The 24,794-nt window shown below is 44.5% G+C and overlaps 1 long non-coding RNA gene across 1 annotated transcript; it reads left to right on the top strand.

Moving 5' to 3' along the window:
- The first annotated feature begins 248 nt into the window (after positions 1–248).
- LOC135173423 (uncharacterized) lies at positions 249–23,129 on the top strand. The gene is made up of 3 exons (XR_010301309.1): positions 249–283; positions 467–546; positions 22,921–23,129. It is a non-coding gene; the product is annotated as an uncharacterized LOC135173423 (long non-coding RNA).
- Positions 23,130–24,794: the final 1,665 nt, after the last annotated feature.

Here is a 24,794-nt window from a genome sequence, read left to right on the forward strand (position 1 = left end):
CAACAAGAGAATGAAATGGTATAGACAGGGTGATGGTAGCAGGGCCAAAAGCACTGGCTGCAATCACAGAATCATAGAATCAACCAAGTTTGCTCTTTTCCCACCCCACATTTCCCCCTTTTATCCCCAAACCCACAGCACCTGGGTGCTGCTGCAGTCTCCTCCCACCCCAGGTGTGACCACTTTGCCCTCCCTGCTTGCTCCCCTTTATAATCAGCCCCAGAAGAGGCAGCAGCCCTAAGCTTGCCCAACTGGGCAGAGGATCCTCCTCCAGTTGCCACTGGTGAGTCTCCTACCTTGGTGGGTGCACACTGGGTGAATGGTGGAGGAAATTAAAGGCCGGGGGGCCTGCTGGCCCCCCGGCTATGTAGGGCTAGGCTCGATGATTGCTCTAACATTACCCACGGGTGCTGGCTGAGCTCCTCTGTGTTTAGCTGCTGCCTTCTGCTCACTTGTCACACTGCAGAAAGGGCAGGACTGAATCTGTGAAGCATTTTGTGAAGCACTGAATGAGCATGGAGGGAATGGCTGAGAGTCCCTGACAAGGTGAGTGGAACAGAACTCCAATCTCACTGGCACTGCTTTGTGTCAGAGTAGCTAAAATTCTGTCCTGTTTTGTAATGACGCTAGAACCAGCTTTATTCACAGACTCACAGGATCAGCCAGGTTGGAAGAGACCACCAAGCTTATTCAGCCCAATCTAGCACCCAGCCCTGTCCAATCAACCAGACCATGGCACTAAGTGCCTCAGCCAGGCTTTGCTTGGACACCTCCAGGGATGGTGACTCCACCATCTCCCTGGGCAGCCCATTCCAATGCCAATCACTCTCTCTGCCAACAACTTCCTCCTAACATCCAGCCCAGACCTCTCCCACCACAACTTGAGACTGTGTCCCCTTGTTCTGTTGCTGCTTGCCTGGCAGAAGAGACCAACCCCACCTGGCTGCAGCCTCCTTTCAGGTAGTTGCAGGCAGCAATGAGGTCACCTGGAGCCTACTCTTCTCCAGCCTAAGTGGACCCCAAGAGTGGTGGTCAGTAGATTTACATTCATCTGGCAGTGAGTCCCACTGGTGTCCCCCAGTGGTGAGATCACTTCTGTTTAGCATCTTTAATGATGACCTTGAAGAAGACATAGAGTGTGTCAGCAGTAAGTTCACAGATGACACCAAGTTAGGTGGCAGTGTTGATCATCATGAGGGTAGGGAGTTCTACAGAGGGACTTAGACTGGATCCATAGGCCAATGGTAATGGGAAGAGCTTCAACAAGATCAAATGCCAGGTCCTGCACAAAAAAGCCATGCACTGCTACAGGTGTGGGGAATTGTGGCTGGAAAGACATCTAGTGGAAAGGGACCAGGGGGTTCTAATCAACAAGCAACTGAATATGAGCAAGCAGCGTGCCCAGGTGGCCAAGAAAGACAATGGCATCTTGGCTTCCATTAGACTTGCTGAATCCAGCAGTAGTAAGGTGGTGATTGTCCCCCTCAATTCAGCTCTGGTGAAGCCACACCTCAAGTATTGTGTTCAGTTTTGGGCACCTCAATACAAGAGGGAGGTTGAGGTACTGGAGTGAGTGCAGAGAAGGGCAACAAAGCTGGGGAAGGGCCTGGAGAATAAATCTTATGAATAGAAACTGAAGGAGCTGAGGCTATTCGGTTTGACAAAGGGGAGTCTGAGGGGGGACCTCATCTCTATCTAGAATTTCCTGAAAGGACATTGTGTAGAGGTTGGTGTTGGACTCTTTTCAGCAGGTCTCTGTCTCTCTTGAACTGGGGAGCTCAAAACTGGACACAGTTAAACAGCCCCAGGTTTCTCAGTCTCTCTTTGTAGGGAAGATGCTCAGTCATCCTCAGTGCTCTCTGCTGGACTCTTTTCAGCACATCTCAGTCTCTCTCGAACTGGGGAGCCCAAAACTGGATACAGTATTCCAGATGTGGCCTCAGCAGAGTAGAGGAGGAAAAACCTCCCTCAACCTGCTGGACACACATTTCCTGATGCACCCCAGCATGCAAATCAGCTTGCATGACAAATTGACATCAGCAGTTTCTTGAGCAGTGGAAGTGGCCAGAATCAGAGTACCCAATCCAAAAGTCTCATGTTCACTGAAAGAGTTCTGTTCTTAAATATTTAAGCCACATTAATGCCAACCAAAATAGTTATGTCAAGCACAGCTGCACATATTTAAATTGAGTAAAATGTGAATTTCTACCTATAAATTTTAATCTTAAGTAGAATACTTTCTACTAAGAACTTTTAAATATTTTATAACTTAATTATATAAAGGAATTAAATTATCTTTTTCCTCTCTCTTTTCCCCTCTCCACTTCTTTTTTTTTTCCCTCCAAACAAATCATATATTCCAAAATATAAATCCTACACTTCCTTTGGAACTGCTACATGAAGCTCAACAAGAAGACTCAACTTTGGAACCCTAGGCTCTTCCACAGCTACAGCAACTACAGCAGCTCCTTCAGGGGGCTTTGGGAGTGGACTTCTTGGATCAAAATCAACAACTGGCTTCACACTAGGAAACAAATACAGGAACAACAATTGCTACAGGACTGACACTAGACACATCTGGCACTACATCAGCTGCTACCATAGGCCTTAGTTTAGGTTTCAACAAACCTGCAGGTTCAGCAACACCATTTGCTTTACCTGTCACTTCTGAGGACAGAGTGGCTGAGAGCAGCCAGGAAGAAAGGGACCTGGAGGTGCTGGTAGATAGTAGCTGAAGATGAGCCAGCAGTGTGCCCAGGCGGGCAGGAGAGCCAATGGCATCCTGGCCGGGCTCAGTAACAGTGTGGCCAGGAGGACAAGGGAGGTTATTCTGCCCCTGTACTCAGCACTGGTGTGCTAGTTTGAAGCAGGGTAGAATGTTTTGGTGAGAAAAAGTAGATAATTGGCTGTGAAAAGGAAAACAATGGTTATGTCTACTCCCCTCACAGTCTGGCTGAGATGTATGGGAACAAGAAGGGTAAACATTAGATAACACTTTTTGCCATTTTGTCTTCACTTTGTGGCTGGGCTTGGACTGAGCTGCATCTTCCTAACCTCACTGCCACTAACTTTGCTTCTTAACCTCTTGGCTGAACCTCTTTTCTTCCTTAGGACTGGAGTAAGGTTGAGAGGGGCAGGGGGAAGGTGCAGGGGTGGTTGGGAGCCCCTCCTGGGGACTCAGGTTTCTGGGAGGGGAGTTGTGTATCTGTATTACCTTTTACCTTGTCTATTTCTGTCTATAACTGTATATACTGTAAATATCTGCTTGTATATTGTGCTAGCTGTAAATAAATAGCTTCATTTATATTCCCAGAGTCCGACTGAGTTATCTGGGTGTTTCCTAAAGTGTGGGGGGGTGGGTAACAGCCAAATCACCACAACTGGTTCAGGGCCACACCTTGAGTGCTGTGTCCAGTCCTGGGCTCCTCAATTCAAGAGAGATGTTGAGATACTGGAACTTGTCCAGAGAAGGGCAACAAAGCTGGTGAGGTGCCTGGAGCACAGCCCTGTGAGGAGAGGCTGAGGGAGCTGGGGGTGTGCAGCCTGGAGAAGAGGAGGCTCAGGGATGACCTCATTGCTGTCTACAACTACCTGAAGGGAGGCTGTAGCCAGGTGGGGGTTGGTCTCTTCTCCCAGTCAACCAGCAACAGAAAAAGGGGACACAGCCTCAAGTTGTGCCAAGGGAGGTCTAGACTGGATGTTAGGAGGCAGTTCCTGGCAGAGGGAGTGATTGGCATTGGAATGGGCTGCCCAGGGAGGTGGTAGAGTGTTCAAGAAAAGCCTGGCTGAGGCACTTGGTGCCAGGGCTGGGTGCTAGGTTGGACTGGATGATCTTGGAGGTCTCTTCCAACCTGCTTGATTCTATGATTCTCTGTCAAGCAAGGTATGAAGGCAGCTCCTACTCCCACAAACACTTCAAGAAGACATCCTGCGTAAGCAAACTCCAGAGGTCTTTAACCACTCCTAGATAGGTGAAGAAATTAAAATCTTTGCAGAAAATATCCCCAAACATGATGACACATTTCCATTAGATCTTTTTCTGGTTTATGAACTGCCAGATATTTTCATTTTCTAGTATGTCAAACACCCAATGACACAGGGAAAGGTGTTTGAGCTTTCTGATTAAAATTATTGCCCAAATCATTGCCCCAGCTGCATCCAGTTCTGGAGCCCCCATTACAAGAAGGATGTGGATGGGCTGGAGCGTGTCCAGAGAAGGGCCAGGAGGATGTTCAGAGGGCTGCAGCAGCCCTGCTGTGAGGACAGACAGGAAGAGTTGGGGCTGTTCAGTCTGAAGAAGAGCAGGCTGAGAGGTGGCCTTCCAGTATCTGAAGGGGGCCTACAAAAAAAGCTGGGGAGGGACTTTTGAGGCTATCAGGTAGTGACAAGACTAGGGGGAATGGAGCAAATGTGGAGGTGGGTAGATTCAGGCTGGATGTGAGGATGAAGTTGTTGAGCATGAGAGTGGTGAGAGGCTGGAATGGGTTGCCCAGGGAGGTGATTGAAGCCCCATGGCTGGAGGTGTTTAAGGCCAGGCTGGCTGAGGCTGTGTGCAGCCTGCTCTAGGGTAGGGTGTCCCTGCCTGTGGCAGGGGTTTGGAACTAGAGGATCCTTGTGGTCCCTTCCAACCCTGACTGATTCTATGCTAGGATGAAAAATAAATCCAACTCATCTCTAAAGATATTCTTTAGTTGTGCATCACTAAAGAAAATCAGATGCACCATAGATGTTTAGAGGTTTGTTGCCAAATGTTGGTGTGAGACAATATTCTTACTTTAATCAAAAAGGTCACAAGGAAAGGATGGTCTCACATGTCAAGGTTACTAAAGACTATTTGATTCGAGCTACCAAAACAATCCATGGGCCCCTTTTATATCCACTTTTTCAAGTATAGCACCACTGAGGCTGCTATACTGAGTCCAGATTTTACTGTGCTAATAAATTCTCAGCCTGCAGACAGGGTGTCTGCATGGAAAGTGCTTCCTGAGTGAGGTCCTTGGCAGGATTGTGCTTCCAAACTGAGCTCAAGAGCTATTTAAGGGAGCACGAGCAAGCAAGGACAAAAAGCCTGCGAGAACTTGCTTGAGCAATTTCACAGCCTGTGCAGTCACAGCCTAGCAATGTTCTTCAGCTCTGTTTAATTTACTGTTCTAGATATAGCCAGACCATCTTTCATCCTAAAAGACGAATCAATCTTCCATCATTGGGATGGTCCTGTCATATAAATGGAGGTGGGTAGAAGCTGTCTGCTCTGTAAAGTGTAATATCTAAGAGAAGCCTTTACCAGGACTTTCTGTAATGGAAGGTGATAGCCAGCGTGGTCTTGATGTTAATTACTCAGTCTGATGTGGGAAAAAAGGAGGGTATCTTGGAGACACATGCATAGCTGAAAATGTTATCCAGACTGTACTCAATCTTTGTAAGCATTTCTTCAATGCTAAACACAAAGCTCAACTCTGTGATGCTCTGACAGATTTTAATGGCATATCACACCCAGCATATTTTGTAAGCATCATCCTCATACCAGAGGCCTAAAATGTCACTTCAGTATAACAATTGCTGTATTCTCATCTTCATCAATCACACTTATGCTTATCACAGAGAAGGAAAAGAAAATAGCTTTTTTTATAGCTCTTCTGAGGGTTAAAGTGTTGGTGATTTATAAACCGGAGAAGAGGGAGTTTCAAAGTTACAGGACAACAAAGGAGAAACAGCACAAGGGGACACAGTCTCAAGCTGCACCAGGGGAGGTCTAGGCTGGATGTTAGGAGGAAGTTGTTGGCAGAGAGAGTGATTGGCATTGGAATGGGCTGCCCAGGGAGGTGGTGGAGTTGCCATGCCTGGAGGTGTTCAAGCAAAGCCTGGCTGAGGCACTTGGTGCCATGGTCTGGTTGATTGGTTAGGGCTGGGTGCTAGGTTGGACTGGATGATGTTGGAGGTCTCTTCCAACCTGGTTGATTCTATGATTCTCTGATTCTAAGATAGAATGTAGATTTCCTTTTCTGGAAGAAATTTGAACAGAACAGCCATTGCTCTCTCATTTCTGCAGTAATCAATCTTAGAATGCTTTCTTCACCATATGTCTTCGTTTATACCAAATATTGGAGTCACCAGCCCTGAAGGTGTTGAAGAAAAGCCTGGATGAGCCACTTATTGCCATGACCTAGTTGATTGGACAGGGTTGGGTGCTAGGTTGGACTGGATGAGCTTGGAGGTCTCTTCCAATCTGGTTGATTCTAGGATTCTATTATCCGTTGTGTTAAGGTCTAATCCTTCCAAGACAAAGATATATATTTACAGGAAGCTGAAATCAAAAAGGGCTGTGGAGATGCTGGAGTGTGTCCAGAGAAGGGCCAGGAGGATGCTCAGAGGGCTGCAGCAGCTCTGCTGTGAGCACAGACTGAAAGAGTTGGGGCTGTTGAGTCTGGAGAAGAGGAGGCTCCCAGGTGACCTTCTTGTGGCCTTGCAGCATCTGAAGGGGGCCTACATAAAAGCTGAGGAGGGATTTTTTGGGCTCTCAGGGAGTGACAGGACTGGGGGGAATGGAGCAAAGCTGGAGGTGGGGAGATTAAGACTGGCTGTGAGGAGGAAGTTGTTGAGCATGAGAGCGGTGAGAGGCTGGACTGGGTTGCCCAGGGGGGTGGTTGAAGCCCCATGCCTGGAGGTGTTTAAGGCCAGGCTGGATGAGGATCTGACCAGCCTGATCTAGGCTAGAGTGTCCCTGCCCATGGCATGGGAGTTGGAACTGACTGATCCTTGTGGTCCCTTCCAACCCTGACTGATTCTATGATTTCCATCTTGTTAGACAGCAGCTACCATAAAGTAAAATCCAGTAACTGTTACATTGCCTGTGCAAGAAATTGAAAGATTAAAAGAAAACCCAAACCATAATGAAACTTAGAAACAAAACAAAACCAAAGCCAAACAATGGCAATGATGTACAACATCATCTACTCCATTTTCCTGTCTGGAAATAATGATGATAGCAATTTTGTGCAGAGTAGCTTCTGAAATACCAGTCTCAACCATTTCCCCTCCTTTCCCTTCCTTTTAAAATGTAGTTACTGAATTAAATATTGTAATTGTAGGAAGAACTACACCAACTGACCAAAAGCAATTGGTTGATAAATGTTTGACAGTCTCAACTAAATGAAGGTTCAATAGGAGACTGGAGTATATCCAGGTGTGTTGTGTTCTTGCCAAGCAGCACTGGTTTGTATCAGTGCAGGTAATAAAATATCACTGATTCTTTTCCTGCACTACAGGACTGACCTACCACAAAAGGAATTTTAACCCAATTGAATTTGTTCAGCTGAGGCAGAAGACTTCATTGTGAGTCAGAGCAGGAAAACAGAAACATAAAAGGTCTTAGTGGGAACTGTGAGGCCCAGAAGCACTTCTTACCTCCCAGGATTGCAAGCAAACTTCCAACTTCTATGGTGAATCCATGGAGGATTCAGGCCAACCTGTCCTCTGTACACCTCTGTCCCTTCAGCTTTCCATCAGAATGTAGCCTGGGCACACGTGATGTGCAGGAGTCAAGAGTGCACCAAAGCAGTCTGTGGCTGTGCAGCTCAAGCCAGCACCACAGAGCACATCTGCCCTATGATGCCTTGTGGTACTGAAAGTCTTTTCTCCTCAACACCACATGACTACTCTGTTCATTTCATTCTGAACATAGCACTCTCTGTGACAGCCTTACTCCATGAACACTGCAATGAGAGTCCAATAACAACATTTAAATAGTCCTATGAGGAGAGGCTGAGGGAGCTGGGGGTGTGCAGCCTGCAGAAGAGGAGGCTCAGGGCAGAGCTCATTGCTGTCTACAACTACCTGAAGGGAGACTGGAGCCAGCTGGGGTTGGTCTCTTCTGCCAAGCAACCAGCAACAGAAAAAGGGGACACAGTCTCAAGTTGTGCTGGGGGAGGTCTAGACTGGATGTTAGGAGGAAGTTGTTGGCAGAGAGAGTGATTGGCATTGGAATGGGCTGCCCAGGGAGGTGGTGGAGTCACCATCCCTGGAGGTGTTAAAGCAAAGCCTGGCTGAGGCACTTAGTGCCATAGTCTAATAGACTGGACAGGGCTGGGTGCTAGGTTGGACTGGATGATCTTGGAGGTCTCTTCCATTCTGGTTAATTCAATGATTCTATGCCACACAACAGGCAGAGAGTTCTGATACATTCCAGTGTATAAATTATAAGGAACAGTAAAGAATGTGTGTCACCTTTTTCTTTAATAGATAAGAGTAACTTATCTAGATAATAATTTCTACACTTTTAATAATTTCTCCTCAATTCAAGACAGATGTTGAGGACTGGAACATGTCCAGAGAAAGGCATCAAAGCTGGTAAGGGGCCTGGAACACAGCCCTGTGAGGAGAGGCTGAGGGAGCTGGGGGTGTGCAGCCTGTAGAAGAAGAGGCTCAGGGATGACCTCATTGCTGTCTACAACTACCTGAAGGGAGGTTGTAGCCAGGTAAGGGTTGGTCTCTTTCTTCCTGGCTGCTCTCTCACCACTCTGTCCCCAGTCTGTAGCACTGCTTGGGGTTGTCGTGGCCAAAGCACAGAACCCTGCAGAACCCAACTTCTTTGGACCACTGATGACTGAGCAGAGTGCTCAGATTCACAGTTACCATCCCAATTTTCAGCCCACTTTAAAGAAGGAGAACTGGCCAGCTCTGAAGATGAGATGTTCAGAGTTGTGCAGCAGACTCACTGCAAGCAGCTTGGCAGAAGCTGCCTGCTGCCACCTCCCTGCTGCTCTACAGATCATTTTCAGGGCTGTCACTGGGCATGCTCATCTGCATCCCTCACAGATGTCCCTGAAAAGCAATCTACCCTGGGACTGCTTTTATGGTACAGGATGTGAAATGAATGTTCTGTGATTTTAAACCAAGCATCTGCAGATTTTCTTAGTTACCTAGATTTCTAGAAATCCTCCTTCCATTTACAAGTTAATTCAGTATAGTTCATTCAAATTCTCCTTGAGTAATGATGATCTTTATATCTTGCAGGAACATAAACCACCATAAATTGAGTGGAACATGCAACTCGTGTCTCTTGCCACTTTGAATAAGATCAGGGCTAGCAGGGGAGAAATAAGAGTTACTTTCATAAATACTTTGGTAAAATTAGAAACAGAACTGTCCTAGGGTTTTGTACACAGCATCACAGAATCAACCAGGTTGGAAGAGACCTCCAAGATCATCCAGTCCAACCTAGCACCCAGTCCTAGACAATCAACTACACCATGGCTCTAAGTGCCTCAATGTGAGTATTCAATTTCATTACTCACTTTTTATTACTGTCTGTTTATTAGACTTACATTTTTGCTGTCCTTAAAAGATGTTTGGATGAGGCCAGTAGGTCAAGGGAGGTGATTCTTCTCCTCTACTCTGCTCTGCTGAGACTCCACTTGGAATACTGCATCCAGTTCTGGAGCCCCCATTACAAGAGGGATGTGGAGATGCTGGAGCATGTCCAGAGAGTGGCCATGAGGATGCTCAGAGGGCTGCAGCAGCTCTGCTGTTAGGACAGATGGAAAGAATTTGGGCTATTGAGTCTGGAGAAGAGGAGGCTCCCAGGTAACCTTCTTGTGGCCTTCCAGTATCTGAAGGGGGCTACAAAAAATCTGGAGAGGGACTTTTTAGAGTATTAGATAGGGATAGGACTAGGGGGAATGAAGCAAAGCTGGAGGTTGGGAGATTCAGAGTGGGCATGAGGAGGAAGTTCTCGAGCATGAGTGGTGAGAGCCTGGAATGGGTTGCCCAGGGAGGTCTCTTCTCCCAGACAACCAGCAACAGAACAAGGGGACCATGGTGCCGTGGCCTAGTTGGTTGGACAGGGCTGGGTGCTAGGTTGGACTGGATGATCTTGGAGGTCTCTTCCACCCTGGTTGGTTCTATGATTCTATGAATTAATGTTGCTATATTCATGTCAGTCACTCTCTGGTGAAGAAAATCTCCCCAGGGCCCATGTACCTTGCCTAAAACTATATATTTTAAAATCAACTCCTCCCCATTTTCATTCCAAATCCCTTGCTTATATTTATGCATTCAGATTATGCCCAAATTATTTTTTATAGTTCAATAAACTTCCAATATTCACAGATCTGTTGCAATGGGCCTTAGAGATTGTATTATTCTCTTTTTTTTGTTGTTGTAGTTATGCATGACACTTACCAAACTGAAACTAGAGGCACATCAATGTTGTATTATGCCAAAAAAAAAAAGCTCTGGTGACTGCCTTAATTTGACTATAGGTGTAAGAACCACTCATTAAAATCCAACATCAGACTCAAAGCTTTCATTATGCAAACATGAAATTGACTGGAAGGGCTAATGAGGGTAGAAAGATACCCCAGATGTCAATAGAGAACAATCTACTTCTAACACAGCCCTTCTTCTGGGAATTTTCCCCATCTGCAATAAAGATTTTGTTTACTGATATCCTAGCACTTGTTAGGCTGAAGAACTGTGAAAGCACAGCAGAAGAATAGAGTAAATCTCAGATGTAACTCGCTCCTTAATTTACTGGTACACATAATGATTGCATTGCTCTTTATTCTGGTCTTGAACACTCAGGTTTAGGCAGCATTTTAGAGTCATTGTGTGCTAAGAACTGAGAGAGCAAAGGAAACTTGATAGATGCATTTACTGTTCCTTTCCTATGAGTTCTTTTCCTATGATTTAAATTCCACAAAACTAATTCTTCTGCTCCCTTTAAACTAGATTGCCACAAAACTAACATTTCTGCTCCCTTTAAATCTAAACTAGGTTCCCCCAAAACTAACTCTTTTGCTCCCTTTAAATCTAAACTAGGTTCCCTCAAAACTAACTCTTCTGCTCCCTTTAAATCTAAACTAGGTTCCCCCAAAACTAACTCTTCTGCTCCCTTTAAATCTAAACTAGGTTCCCCCAAAACTAACTCTTCTGCTCCCTTTAAATCTAAACTAGGTTCCCTCAAAACTAACTCTTCTGCTCCCTTTAAATCTAAACTAGGTTCCCCCAAAACTAACTCTTCTGCTCCCTTTAAATCTAAACTAGGTTCCCCCAAAACTAACTCTTCTGCTCCCTTTAAATCTAAACTAGGTTCCCTCAAAACTAACTCTTCTGCTCCCTTTAAATCTAAACTAGGTTCCCACAAATCTAACTCTTCTGCTCCCTTTAAATCTAAACTAGGTTCCCTCAAAACTAACTCTTCTGCTCCCTTTAAAACTAAACTAGGTTCCCCCAAAACTAACTCTTCTGCTCCCTTTAAATCTAAACTAGGTTCCCCCAAAACTAACTCTTCTGCTCCCTTTAAATCTAAACTAGGTTCCCCCAAAACTAACTCTTCTCCTCCCTTTAAATCTAAACTAGGTTCCCCCAAAACTAACTCTTCTGCTCCCTTTAAATCTAAACTAGGTTCCCTCAAAACTAACTCTTCTGCTCCCTTTAAATCTAAACTAGGTTCCCCCAAAACTGACTCTTCTGCTCCCTTTAAATCTAAACTAGGTTCCCCCAAAACTAACTCTTCTGCTCCCTTTAAATCTAAACTAGGTTCCCTCAAAACTAACTCTTCTGCTCCCTTTAAATCTAAACTAGGTTCCCCCAAAACTAACTCTTCTGCTCCCTTTAAATCTAAACTAGGTTCCCCCAAAACTGACTCTTCTGCTCCCTTTAAATCTAAACTAGGTTCCCCCAAAACTAACTCTTCTGCTCCCTTTAAATCTAAACTAGGTTCCCTCAAAACTAACTCTTCTGCTCCCTTTAAATCTAAACTAGGTTCCCCCAAAACTAACTCTTCTGCTCCCTTTAAATCTAAACTAGGTTCCCCCAAAACTGACTCTTCTGCTCCCTTTAAATCTAAACTAGGTTCCCCCAAAACTAACTCTTCTGCTCCCTTTAAATCTAAACTAGGTTCCCCCAAAACTAACTCTTTTGCTCCCTTTAAATCTAAACTAGGTTCCCCCAAAACTGACTCTTCTGCTCCCTTTAAATCTAAACTAGGTTCCCCCAAAACTAACTCTTCTGCTCCCTTTAAATCTAAACTAGGTTCCCCCAAAACTAACTCTTCTGCTCCCTTTAAATCTAAACTAGGTTCCCACAAATCTAACTCTTCTGCTCCCTTTAAATCTAAACTAGGTTCCCCCAAAACTAACTCTTCTGCTCCCTTTAAATCTAAACTAGGTTCCCACAAATCTAACTCTTCTGCTCCCTTTAAATCTAAACTAGGTTCCCCCAAAACTAACTCTTCTGCTCCCTTTAAATCTAAACTAGGTTCCCACAAATCTAACTCTTCTGCTCCCTTTAAATCTAAACTAGATACATTCATAGTTTAAACAGGCATCCATAGAAACATAGGCAATAAAGGCATAAACACCCAGATCTGTATTTTCACCTGATCATGATCATAAACCCATAGTCTCACCTCTAGCTTATGGTTTTTCCATCAGCAAAATGGAAATATAGCCAAATAAGCACACCAGTGTCATCAACAGATCACTTTGATCATTTTCCCATTTGAGAAAGTTTTAAGCATACTTGAAAAGTCTGCAGGAACTGTTCTTTATAGAATACAATCATAGAGTCAAGCAGGTTGGAAGAGACCTCCAAGATCATCCAGTCCAACCTAGCACCCAGCCCTATCCAATCAACTAGACCATGGCACTAAGTGCCTCAGCCAGGCTTTGCTTCAACACCTCCAGGCAGGGCAACTCCACCACCTTCCTGGGCAACCCATTCCAATGCCAATCACTCTCTCTGCCAACAACTTCTCCTGACATCCAGCCTAGACCTGCCCTGACACAGCTTGACACTGTGTCCCTATTGTTCTGTTGCTGGTTACCTGGGAGAAGAGACCAACCCCACCTGGCTACAGCCTCCCTTCAGGTAGCTGTAGACAGCAATGAGGCCACCCCTGAGCCTCCTCTTCTCCAGGCTGCACACCCCCAGCTCCCTCAGCCTCTGCTCACAGGGCTGTGCTCCAGGCCCCTCCCCAGCTTTGTTGCCTTCCTCTCAACTTGTTCCAGTATCTCAACATCCCTCTTCAACTGAGGAGCCCAGAACTGGCTGCTTGTTCATTTTTCCATTTTGAGAAAGCTTTAATTATACCTGAAAAATCTGCAAGCACTCTGCTTTATCCTACAGGGTTCAAAGTTGCCAAAACATATTTTGATAATATGATGATGGTGATGATGATGAAACTTAATGTCCATTGACAAAAGCTGTTTGAAAGTTACAATAATTCTATAACCTTAAGGTAAAATAATTCTCTAATCATAGATTGAAGTAATTCTATAATATGAAATGAAAATGATTCTATGATCTTAGGTGTGATAATAAAGTTTACATTCTAAAGTTAGTATTATAAAATATATATTATAATCTGCATGATGCAGCTGCTAATTATTGGATGTTAGAAAGATGAAACTCTTTGAAACATAGAATAATAGAATCAATCAGGGTTGGAAAGGACTACAAAGATCATCTAGTCTCAACCCCCTCTGCCATGGGCAGGGACACCCTACCCTAGATCAGGCTGCCCACAGCCTCATCCAGACTGGCTTTAAACACTTCCAGGGATGGGACTTTAACCACCTCCCTGGGCAGATCATTCCAGGCTCTCACTACTCTCATGGTGAAGAACTTTCTCCTCACATCCGCTCTGAACCTACCCACCTCCAGCTTTGCTCCATTCCTCCTAGTCCTGTTCCTACCTGATATCCTAAAAATCCCCTTCCAAGCTTTTCTGTAGGTCCACTTCAGATACTGGAAGGCCACAAGAAGGTCACCTCAGAGCCTCCTCTACTCCATACTGAACAGTCCCAACTCTTTCAGTCTGTCCTCACAGGAGAAGTTCTCCAGCCCTCTGATCTTCCTTGTGGCCCTTCTATGGACACACTCCAGCATCTCCACATTCTTCTTGAATAGGGGCTCCAGGTGGGGTCTCACATGATTTAACATGATCCCAAAGTATTCATGACAAGCTGAAGATCTTATTATCTTATTTTTATTCTTCCTCAGTTGCTGGAAAAAACAGAGGAAAATAAATTAAAGGACATGTTGAGTTTCAGAGCAACATTGATTTATTCAACTACAGATTGTGGTCTTGGCAATAAGGCATCACTAATCCACATCTGTTCAGGATAGGAATATAATGATGATGGAAATGCTTTGCTGGTGTCTGTGTTTGATATTTGCCTTGGGAATCTGAGAATACATTTGAATATTCTAGGAGGACCATGACAGGAATAAAGAATAACTTTCCACTAAGCAGAGTTGTACAATAAAACTGGATGGGGGGAAGGCATTTCCTAGCTGTGATACCTACCAGCATGCTAACAAGTTAGTCTGTTAAAGCAAGGTGTACAACATGTGATTGTGCTACCAAGCTATCACATGTTTAATCCCAAACTTCATTACAAACCTGCTGCAAATTGCCTTCCTGATGAGATATGGCATGACCTCCATCTCCTGAGAGCCCCAGATGAATTCATGGACAGCCCCATACCTTCCAATTATTGCTGCAAGTGGTAGTAATTTAGGGAGCATTACACTTTGTGATAGGAAGCATGAAAAAAATCATCTGAGCTTTTAAACAATATTTAAGACAAATCAGTGTCAAATTAAAATACCAAACATTTCCAGCACTTCTTTGTTCATAGAATCAACCAGGTTGGAAGAGACCTCCAAGCTCATTTATGGGATCAATGGAGCTAGTCTTGCTTACAGTTATGCACAGAATGCAATCATAGAATTAACCAGATTGGAAGAGACCTCTAAGCTTATGTATGGAATCAATGGAGCTAGTCTTGCTTTAAGTTATGCACAGAATAGAATCATAGAATCAACCAGATTGGAAGAGACTTCTAAGCTTATGTATGGAATCAATGGAGCTAGTCTTGCTTAAAGTTATGCACAGAATAGAATCATAGAAGCAGCCAGGTTGGAAGAGACCTCCAAGCTCATGTATGGAAATCAGTGGAGCTAGTCTTGCTTAACGTTATGCACAGAATAGAATCATAGAATCAACCAGATTGGAAGAGACTTCTAAGCTTATGTATGGAATCAATGGAGCTAGTCTTGCTTAAAGTTATGCACAGAATAGAATCATAGAAGCAACCAGGTTGGAAGAGACCTCCAAGCTCATCCAGTCCAACCTAGCAGCCAGCCCTAGCCAGTCAACTAGACCACAGCACTAAGTCACTCATCCAGGCTTTGCTTGAACATCTACAGCGACTCCACCACCTCCCTGGGCAGCCCATTCCAATGCCAATCACTAGCTGAAGAATTTCCTCCCAAATGTAAATATAAATTCTCAAAGCCTGTGTAGCAAAATTCTGTAATGGAGTCTAACTGAATCTTAGCCTTATGCCAAAAGCAGAAAGAAGCTCCTTGAGTCCATCCAGTGGACAAGCAGTATAGTGACCATAAGAACCTTCTCTTCCAGTTCCATTGAGTTGATGTATACATTATTGCTAGTTATTTCTTAAATGTTCTAGGTCCTATATTATTTCTCTCTATAATGTTTCTATGACTGTTGCAAGACAACGTGATTGTCATTAATATTAGGGGAGGGCAAGATTCCTAAATACCAACATTAATAAACAATATCAATCTTGAAGAATTAACAATCAGTTAATTACCTCCTTCATTACAGTGTGAAAGCTGAGACAGCTCTGACTGCAGTGACTCTAACATCAAATCTGCTTGTTACTAGGCAGAAGATGCTTCAGGTAAAAAGTCAGTGCAAATATGGCTATAGAAAGTGTGCAAACACTCCCCTTCTCCCTCATGTATACTGCAGCACAGTTCATTGCCCATCCAAAAAGGATAAAGAAAACAAAGACCCAAGCAAGCAAACCTAAACACAACCATAAAAATTCAGTCCTCAGGTAGAGAAACTCTATTAGCACTACATTACTATGCCTTTGTAGTCATGATTCAAGTGTGAAATGCCTTTAAATGTAATTTAATTAACCATGGTACAACTTAAGGTTGCTTGGGACATAACAAAGTCAGGCAGCTTCAGAATATCTGAATCCCCAAGTATTGCCTCCACCAAGCCTGAAACAATTCACTTGTCACAGAAAGTCACAGCCCATAGCAAAAGCTAAATAGGTATTCAGAGGGATTGTCACACCACAGTTTCACAGTATCATCAGGGCTGGAAGAGACCACACAGATCACCAAGTCCAACCCTTTAGCACAGAGCTCAAGGCCAGACCATGGCACCAAGTGCCACGTCCAGTCCTGCCTTGAACAGCTCCAGGGACGGCGACTCCACCACCTCCCCGGGCAGCCCATTCCAGTGTCCAATGACTCTCTCAGTGAAGAACTTTCTCCTCACCTCCAGCCTAAATCTCCCCTGGTGCAGCCTGAGGCTGTGTCCTCTCGTTCTGGTGCTGGCCACCTGAGAGAAGAGAGCAACCTCCTCCTGGCCACAACCACCCCTCAGGTAGTTGTAGACAGAGCAATAAGGTCTCCCCTGAGCCTCCTCTTCTCCAGGCTAACCAATCCCAGCTCCCTCAGCCTCTCCTCGTAGGGCTGTGCTCAAGGCCTCTCCCCAGCCTCGTCGCCCTTCTCTGGACATGCTCAAGCATCTCAATGTCCCTCCTAAACTGGGGGGCCCAGACCTGAACACAGCACTCAAGGTGTGGTCTAACCAGTGCAGAGCACAGGGGCAGAATGACTTCCCTGCTCCTGCTGACCACACCATTCCTGATGCAGGCCAGGATGCCACTGGCTCTCTTGGCCACCTGGGCACACTGCTGGCTCATGTTCAGGCGGGTATCAATCAGCACCCCCAGATTCCTCTCTGTCTGTCTGCTCTCCAGCTGCTCCAACCCCAACCAGATAGCATAAAGACAAGAAACTAAACAATAACCAGAGAGACAAAGGAGGAACTCACACCAGGGAATGAGATCAGTCATGTTCTTTGCAGAATGCTTTCAGTTACTCAGAGAAGTTAGCATCTGGCCTGCTGTTTTGTGCATCTCACCTAGCGTGAATCCTGCTAACCGAGTTTTGTTATGCAGCCTTTTATGCTGCCTCAGAATTGTCCCAAACAAAACAAAGACAGGCTGCTTTGGGAAGCAAACAAGATGGCAAGCAACTTCTTAGAAGTTGACTCTTTGGTTCTCATTAATGCTTTTTATATTACATATAAATGCACTTTTTTGTTTGTTTTAAGGTTATTTCCTGATGCATTTAGCGATAATTTCTCACAATAAAAGTCCCCTTTAATCATTTTTAAAGCTTCATTGATACATAGAATCATAGACTGGTTTAGTTGGAAAGGACCTCAAAGATCATCTAGTTCCAACCCCCTGACATAGGCAGGGACACCTCCCACCAGAACAGGTTGCTCAAGGCATCATCCATCCTAGCCTTGAACACCTCCAGGGAGGGAGCAGCCACAACCTTCCTGGGCAACCTGTGCCAGTGTCTCACCACCCTTACTGTAGAGAACCCTTTCCTAACATCTGGCTTGAATCTCCCCTCTGCCAGTTTAAACCCATTACTCCTCCTTCTGTCATTACAAGAGAAGGCTCAAGCGTGACCTCATTGCTGTCTACAATCCTGAAGGGAGGATGTAGCCAGGTGGGGTTGATATCTTCTCCCAGGCAACCAGCAACAGAACAAGGGGACACAGTCTCAAGTTGCACCAGGGGAGGTCTAGGCTGGATGTTAGAAGTTGTTGTCAGAGAGAGTGATTGGCATTGGAATGGGCTGCCCAGGGAGGTGGTGGAGTTGCTGTCCCTGGGGGTTTTCAAGTAAAGCTTAGCTGAGGCACTTAGTGCCATGGTCTAGATGACTGTACAGGGCTGGGTGCTAGGTTGAACTGGCTGATCTTGGAGGTCTCTTCCAACCTGGCTGATTCTATGATTCTGTGAAGTCCCAGAATTGTGCTGAATCACAAAGAATAAAAGATGGATACTTATACCACAAGGAGTTTTGTGTAAAAGATTTCTAGGGATCAAGCTGGACTTTGAGTTTCAAATCCAGCCCTTGCACATTTTGTGTGTATGTGTTTGCACATTTTGCCAGTGTTTCTTTACATGTGATATAAATTTTATGGACAACAGGCTCCCAATAGAGGTTGTGGAGTCTCCTTCCCTGGAGACCTTCAAGGCCTGTCTGGATGTGTTCCTCTGTGATCTGTGTTAGATTGTGTGATCTGACAGTGGGGTTGGACTCCATGATCTCCTTGGGTACCTCCCAACCCCTAACATCCTGTGATCCTGTGAACATGGTACCAGAGTGCCATGGTGAGTGTTTTTAGGGCACCTACTATTGCCCTGCTATATAATGTCTAATACACCAAACTCTCCTAATAAGAGACAAAAAAATGTTGTTCCCAGCTTCCAGCTGAAGATTTGAAGTTCAAAAAAAAAGAACCTCAAGCAAAATAGTCAGTAAATGGAATTTTTTTTCTTTAAGTCTTCTGTTCCTGGAAATCATCTCTAGATCATAAGTTACTCAAACTCCCTAAACTATGTATTAGAGTAGTGAAACCAGCCCCAATAGAGCTCACAGTCCCCAGAACTCTCAAGACAGTAAAAATGCTAGCCTAAAACCAACTTACTCATCAAGCAGCTAAAATCTACAGCTACAAGGACAAGCTGGAAAAATGAACATGTTCTAAATGCCATTTTTTTTCCCCTGGAACTATAATCTGATCAAGTTGTCATACTTCACAAAAGAAATACTGGATGAAGTAGTACAATCTGTTTTACTGAGGAACTGGAAACTAGATCACCTTAATAGCTGCTTCTGGCTTTTATAGTCCATAAATCTATTATATGAGAACAAAACTGTTTTAGCACACATCACCTGATAAAACACTGAAGTCTTTCTACTAACTCAGAGACTTTGGACCAGGATTGGTTGGTTTGGGTTTTTTTTCCATGAAGGAGATGAAAGAGGCATGGATTTTTACTGAGGTGGTGACAAGGCTTAAAAGTAAGGAAATATTTATTTGACATTGGTAATGTGAATCAGGGTTTAGCCTTAAAAGTGTAGCACTCAAAGTTCTGTGTGTAAGGGATGCAGAGTTTTCAGTCTACTGGGAATAGAACTCAAAGTTCTGTGTATAAAGGATATAGTTTTCATTCTGCTGAGAGTAGCACTCAAAGTTCTGTGTATAAAGTTTTCACTCTACTGAGGGTAGTACTTGAAGTTCTATGTATAAAGGATACAGTTTTCGCTCTACTGAGAGTAGAACTCAAAGTTCTGTGTATAAAGGGTACAGTTCTCATTCTACTGAGAGTAGAACTCAAAGTTCTGTGTATAAAGGGTACAGTTCTCATTCTACTGAGAGTACAAATCAGTGTTCTGTGTATAAAGGATACAGTTCTCATTCTACTGAGAATAGAACTCAAAGTTCTGTATATAAAGAGTACAGTTCTCATTCTACTGAGAGTAGAACTCAGTGTTCTGTGTATAAAGGATACAGAGTTTTCACTCTACTGAGGATAGCACTCAAAGTTCTGTGTATAAAGGATAAAGTTTTCACTCTACTGAGGGTAGTACTTGAAGTTCTATGTATAAAGGATACAGTTTTCACTCTACTGAGAGTAGAACTCAAAGTTCTGTGTATAAAGGATACAGTTTTCACTCTACTGAGAGTAGAACTCAAAGTTCTGTGTATAAAGGATACAGAGTTTTAACTCTACTGAGGCTAGCACTCAAAGTTCTGTGTATAAAGGGTACAATTTTCACTCTACTGAGAGTAGAACTCAAAGTTCTGTATATAAAGGATACAGTTTTCACTCTACTGAGAGTAGAACTCAAAGTTCTGTGTATAAAGGATACAGTTTTCACTCTACTGAGAGTAGAACTCAAAGTTCTGTGTATAAAGGATACAGAGTTTTAACTCTACTGAGATTAGAACTCAAAGTTCTGTGTATAAAGGATACAGTTTTCACTCTACTGAGATTAGAACTCGAAGTTCTGTATATAGAGGATACAGTTTTCACTCTACTGAGAGTAGAACTCAAAGTTCTGTGTATAAAGAGTACAGTTCTCATTCTACTGAGAGTAGAACACAAAGTTCTGTGTATAAAGGGTACAGAGTTTTCCCTCTGTTGAGGCTAGAACTCAAAGTTCTGTGTATAAAGGATACCATTTTCACTCTACAAAGGATACTGTTTTCCCTCTACTGAGGGTAGCACTCAAAGTTCTCTGCATAAAGGGTACAGAGTTTTCTCTCTACTGAGGTTAATGATGTTGAGACTAGGGTTGAGTGTTTATAAGTAAGATTTTGGATGAAGGCCAAGGCAGATATCCTGATGAGAGGCCAATATAGGCCACCAAACCAAGATGAAGAGGCAGGTGAAATATTCTCTAAGTATCTGGTACTTGTTCTCATGGAAGACTCCAATTTCCCTAATGTCTGCTGGAAATACAGCACAATAGAGAGGGAAGAGTCATGGAATCATGGAATCATAGAATCATAGCCTCATCCAGTCTTTTCTTGAACACCTCCAGGGACAGTGACTCCACCTGGAGGCTCCTAGAGTTTCTGGAGGGTAATTCCTGATGCAGCTGGTCAGCTAGGGAAGGTGACCTGCCAGATCTACATAAAGGCCAGAAAGAGGACCTAGGGAACTACAGTCCTGTCAATTTGACCTCAGTGCCAGGGAAGGGCATGGAGCACATCATCCTGAGTGCCATTATGCACCATATACAGGAAAACAAAGTGGTCAGTCCCAGCCAACATGAGGTCATAAACAGCAGGTCCTGCTTGATGAACTTGATCTCTTTCCATGACAAGATTACCTACTTAGAGGATGAGGGAAAGGCTCTGGGTGTTGTTTACCTGGATGAAAGTAGTTACACTCTCATTTGGCTATCTATGAAGGAGTCTGAGCAGCCCTTTCTTGCCAAAATGGCTTGGATAACTATAGATAATATGATAAGACTGTGAGTGTGCACAGCATATATGAAAGTAATATCTGCAACTGCCTGAGAAGTGTTTTCATCAAAACTGATAACACTGAGAGGAAATTAAAATGACAAAGTTTGCATAAATCAATCACCAACCATATTAAACCAAGGGACTCTCCAAGCAAAGAAAGACCTCACTTGCAAAGTAGTGTAGAAGCATGAAAACTTGTAATTGTGGGAAGATACATTGAAGTATGGCCAGAGTGGCAGTCAAGACAAGATTGGCACTTCCATAAGTTATCCCATAGGTATCAAGACCTCCACTCAAGGCCTGATGGAGCATTCACTCTGTCAGAGGTCATGAAAAGCCTGCACTTTGCTGAGCTCCTGACAGTGTCAGGACAACAAGATCTGGGCAATGAGGGTGTCAGTGCACAAGGGTGGCTTTCTTACCAGCTGGTGGATTAGCAGACTGTTGAAGCAGCACAGCTGCACCTGAAACTGGCTACAGAGGACTCCTACAGAAGAAGTGAGCAAGTAGAAAGCATATTCCCAATGTGTGCTTGCAACCTTCACTTTTGGTGGGGTAATGACATGTAAGTGCTTATTAACATTTTGTGAGTGTCTGGTGGTGATTTACCTGTTGCATTGCTGATATTGATCCTGAATGCATAGGTCACCAGTTGCCAGTTAATTACACAGAATCACTCTGGTTGGAAGAGATCTTTAACATCATCACAGAATGACAGAATCAGTCTGGTTGGAAGAGACCTCGAAGATCATCCAGTCTAACCTTCAACTCAATGCTGAAGGGCCAGTAGTAAACCTAAGAGCCAGGTCAACATGCTGCTTGAACACTCCCAGGGATGGTGACTCCACCACTGCCCTGGGCAGACTATCCCACTCTTTGATAAACCTTTTAGTGAAGAATCATTTCCTGATACACAGCCTAAGCTCCCCTGGTGCAACTCATAACCATTTCCTCTAGTCCTGACACTTGTTATCAAGAAGAGGTTGGTCCCCTCCTTGTTCCAACTTCCCTTCAGTTAGGTGTAGAAAGTGATAAGGTCTCCCCTTAACTTCCTTTTCTCTGTACTGAATGACTACAGCTCCTTCAGATTCATTGTAGGTCATGTACTCCAAGCATCAACTCCAACCACAATCTAACTTGAATGGGTCCACTAGAATAGAATCATAGAATCAACCAGGTTGGAAGAGACCTCCAAGATCATCCAGTCCAACCTAGCACACAACCCTAGCTAGTCAAGTAGACCATGGCACTAAGTGCCTCAGCCAGGCTTTTCTTGAACACCTCCAGGGATGGTGACTCCACCACCTCCCTGGGCAGCCCATTCCAATGCCAATCACTCTCTCTGACAGGAACTTCCTCCTAACATCCAGCCTAGACCTCTCCTGGCACAACTTCAGACTGTGTCCCCTTGTTCTGTTGTTGGTTGCCTGGGAGAAGAGACCAACCCCCACCTGGCTACAGCCTCCCTTCAGGTAGTTGTAGACAGCATTGAGGTCACCCCTGAGCCTCCTCTTCTCCAGGTTAAATGCCTCAGCTCCCTCAGCCTCTCCTCATAGGATTTGTGCTCCAGCCCCCTCACCAGCTTCGTTGCCCTTCTCTGGACACATTCCAGCACCTCAACATCTCTCTTGAATTGAGGAGCCCAGAACTGGACACAGCACTCAAGGTGTGGCCTGACCAGTGCTGAGTACAGAGAAAGAATAACCTCCCTCATCCTCCTGGCCACACTGTTCCTGATCCAGGCCAGGATGCCACCTGGACACACTGCTCCCTCATCTTCAGCCTACTACCCACCAGTGCCCCCAGGTGCTTCTCTGCCTGGCTACTCTCAGCCACTCTGTCCCCAGCCTGTAGTATTGCTTGGGGTTGTTGTGGCCAAAGTGCAGACCCCTGATACAAGTAGTATGTGATCTGCAGTAGTCTTACAAAAAGAGCTAGCACACTTCAGCAGGCAGTGTAACATACATCTCCCATCTGGAAATCATTCTTCACATCGTTTCCACTACCTTCTCTTTCAGAGCACAAATGAACTTCCACTTCCAGCAACATTTATACCAGTCAAGAGTAAACACACTCATGTGGAGCACAGCTGAGCACCTTCATCTCTTTGAAAGGACCTGTGGCAACTCAGCATTGCAAGAAGAAAGGATTCTTCTTTAGGATGTTAGTTTAAGCTATTGAAGTTCATTCAAAGGATAGTATTTTAAGCTATCCAAGTTCATTAAAAGTATTGATTGTAATATTCTATCTGCTACTGATCAAAGTGTAGCTCTTCCTACAAGCATCACTCCTGGAGTCCATGCATGTGTCTAATTCTGTTGGTCTGGGGCCAGCAGATAGTCTCTTCTTCTGGCACAACATCATTCTTTTCTGCAAGCAAAATGTAAAGAAGATGTAGATCTGTGCACAAAGAGATGGCAGCTTTCTGGCAGCAGCTTTCATTTTCTGCACTAATTCTACTGCACTCAGCAATCCTCCCAGAAAAGAGCAAGTGGTTAAAAGGTTGATGTAGAGAGAAGTGACACTGTTTGGGAATGTCCCTGAATGAATAAAGCCTTAACATTCTGAAACCTGAACTGACAGTGTTTGGGCTGCTCGGTCTGCGGAAGAGGAGGCTGTGAGGTGACCTTCTTGTGGCCTTCCAGGATCTGAAGGGGGCCTACAAGAAAGCTGGGGAGGGACTTTTTAGGCTATCAGGGAGTGACAGGACTAGGGGGAATGGAGCAAATCTGGAGGTGGGGAGATTCAGCCTGGACATGAGGAGGAAGTTGTTGAGCAGGAGAGTGGTGAGAGGCTGGAATGGGTTTCCCAGGGAGGTGGTTGAAGCCCCATGGCTGGAGGTGTTTAAGACCAGGCTGGATGAGGCTGTGACCAGCCTGCTCTAGGGTAGGGTATCCCTGGGCATGGCAGGGGTGTTGGAAGTAGATGTTCCTTGTGGTCCCTTCTAATTCATGATATTTCAATGAATCCAATGCTCTGACTGTAAAATTGCTTCTAGTACCCTTTAGTTTTGGTTCAGTTGCTTCAGAATCCAGGAGATGCAGAAGTAGATTGAATCTTTTCTCTTGCCTGCACTGAGACAGACCTGGTGTATCTCTGCAAACTGGAGTGCAGCTGTCCTTTGTCCCTTCCTGTGTAGAAGCTCTTCTAAGAAAGTCAAGGACAAGCTGAATTTGCAATCACAGGAGAAGCATTGAGCTCACTGGAGCTCTCAAGTGTTTCTAGAGTTGATTATGAAAACACTGTAAGTACCAGCTGAAGAAAGGTCAAGAAGTGGTAAATGGAGTAAGCTCTATCAGAAAGATGAACTTTTGTTCTGGAATGTTCCACAATCTGGAACATTTCCACTGCAATTTCTCTATTTTAAACACACATTTCTTTTGCTTTGTACTGAGCCCCAAGTCACAAACAGCAAATTTTTCTCCAAATATTTAATATTACTTAAAATGATGATGAAGATGCTGCTTAGTAACAATGTGCAAAGCTCTCACCCCTGGTCTTTGAGAAAAGAAAGGCAATGATCTCAGCTACTACAGCCCTGTGAATTTGACTTCAGTAGAAGGCAAGATAAGAATATGATTTCTAAAGAGATGATTACGAAGAAGCTACTTTGAAACAGAGTCAAGTGTCCAGAGAAGGGCAACAAAGCTGGTGAAAGGCCTGGAACACAAACCCTATGAGGAGAGGATGAGGGAGCTGGGGGTGTGCAGCCTGCAGAAGAGAAGGCTCAGGGCAGACCTCATTGCTGTCTACAACTACCTGAAGGGAGACTGTAGCCAGGTGGGGGTTGGTCTCTTCTGCCAGGCAAGCAGCAACAGAACAAGGGGACACAGTCTCAAGTTGTGCTGGGGGAGGTCTAGGATGGATGTTAGGAGGAACTTCCTGGCAGAGA

Source organism: Pogoniulus pusillus, chromosome 3 (genome assembly GCF_015220805.1).
Source record: "Pogoniulus pusillus isolate bPogPus1 chromosome 3, bPogPus1.pri, whole genome shotgun sequence".
Taxonomy (NCBI): domain Eukaryota; kingdom Metazoa; phylum Chordata; class Aves; order Piciformes; family Lybiidae; genus Pogoniulus; species Pogoniulus pusillus.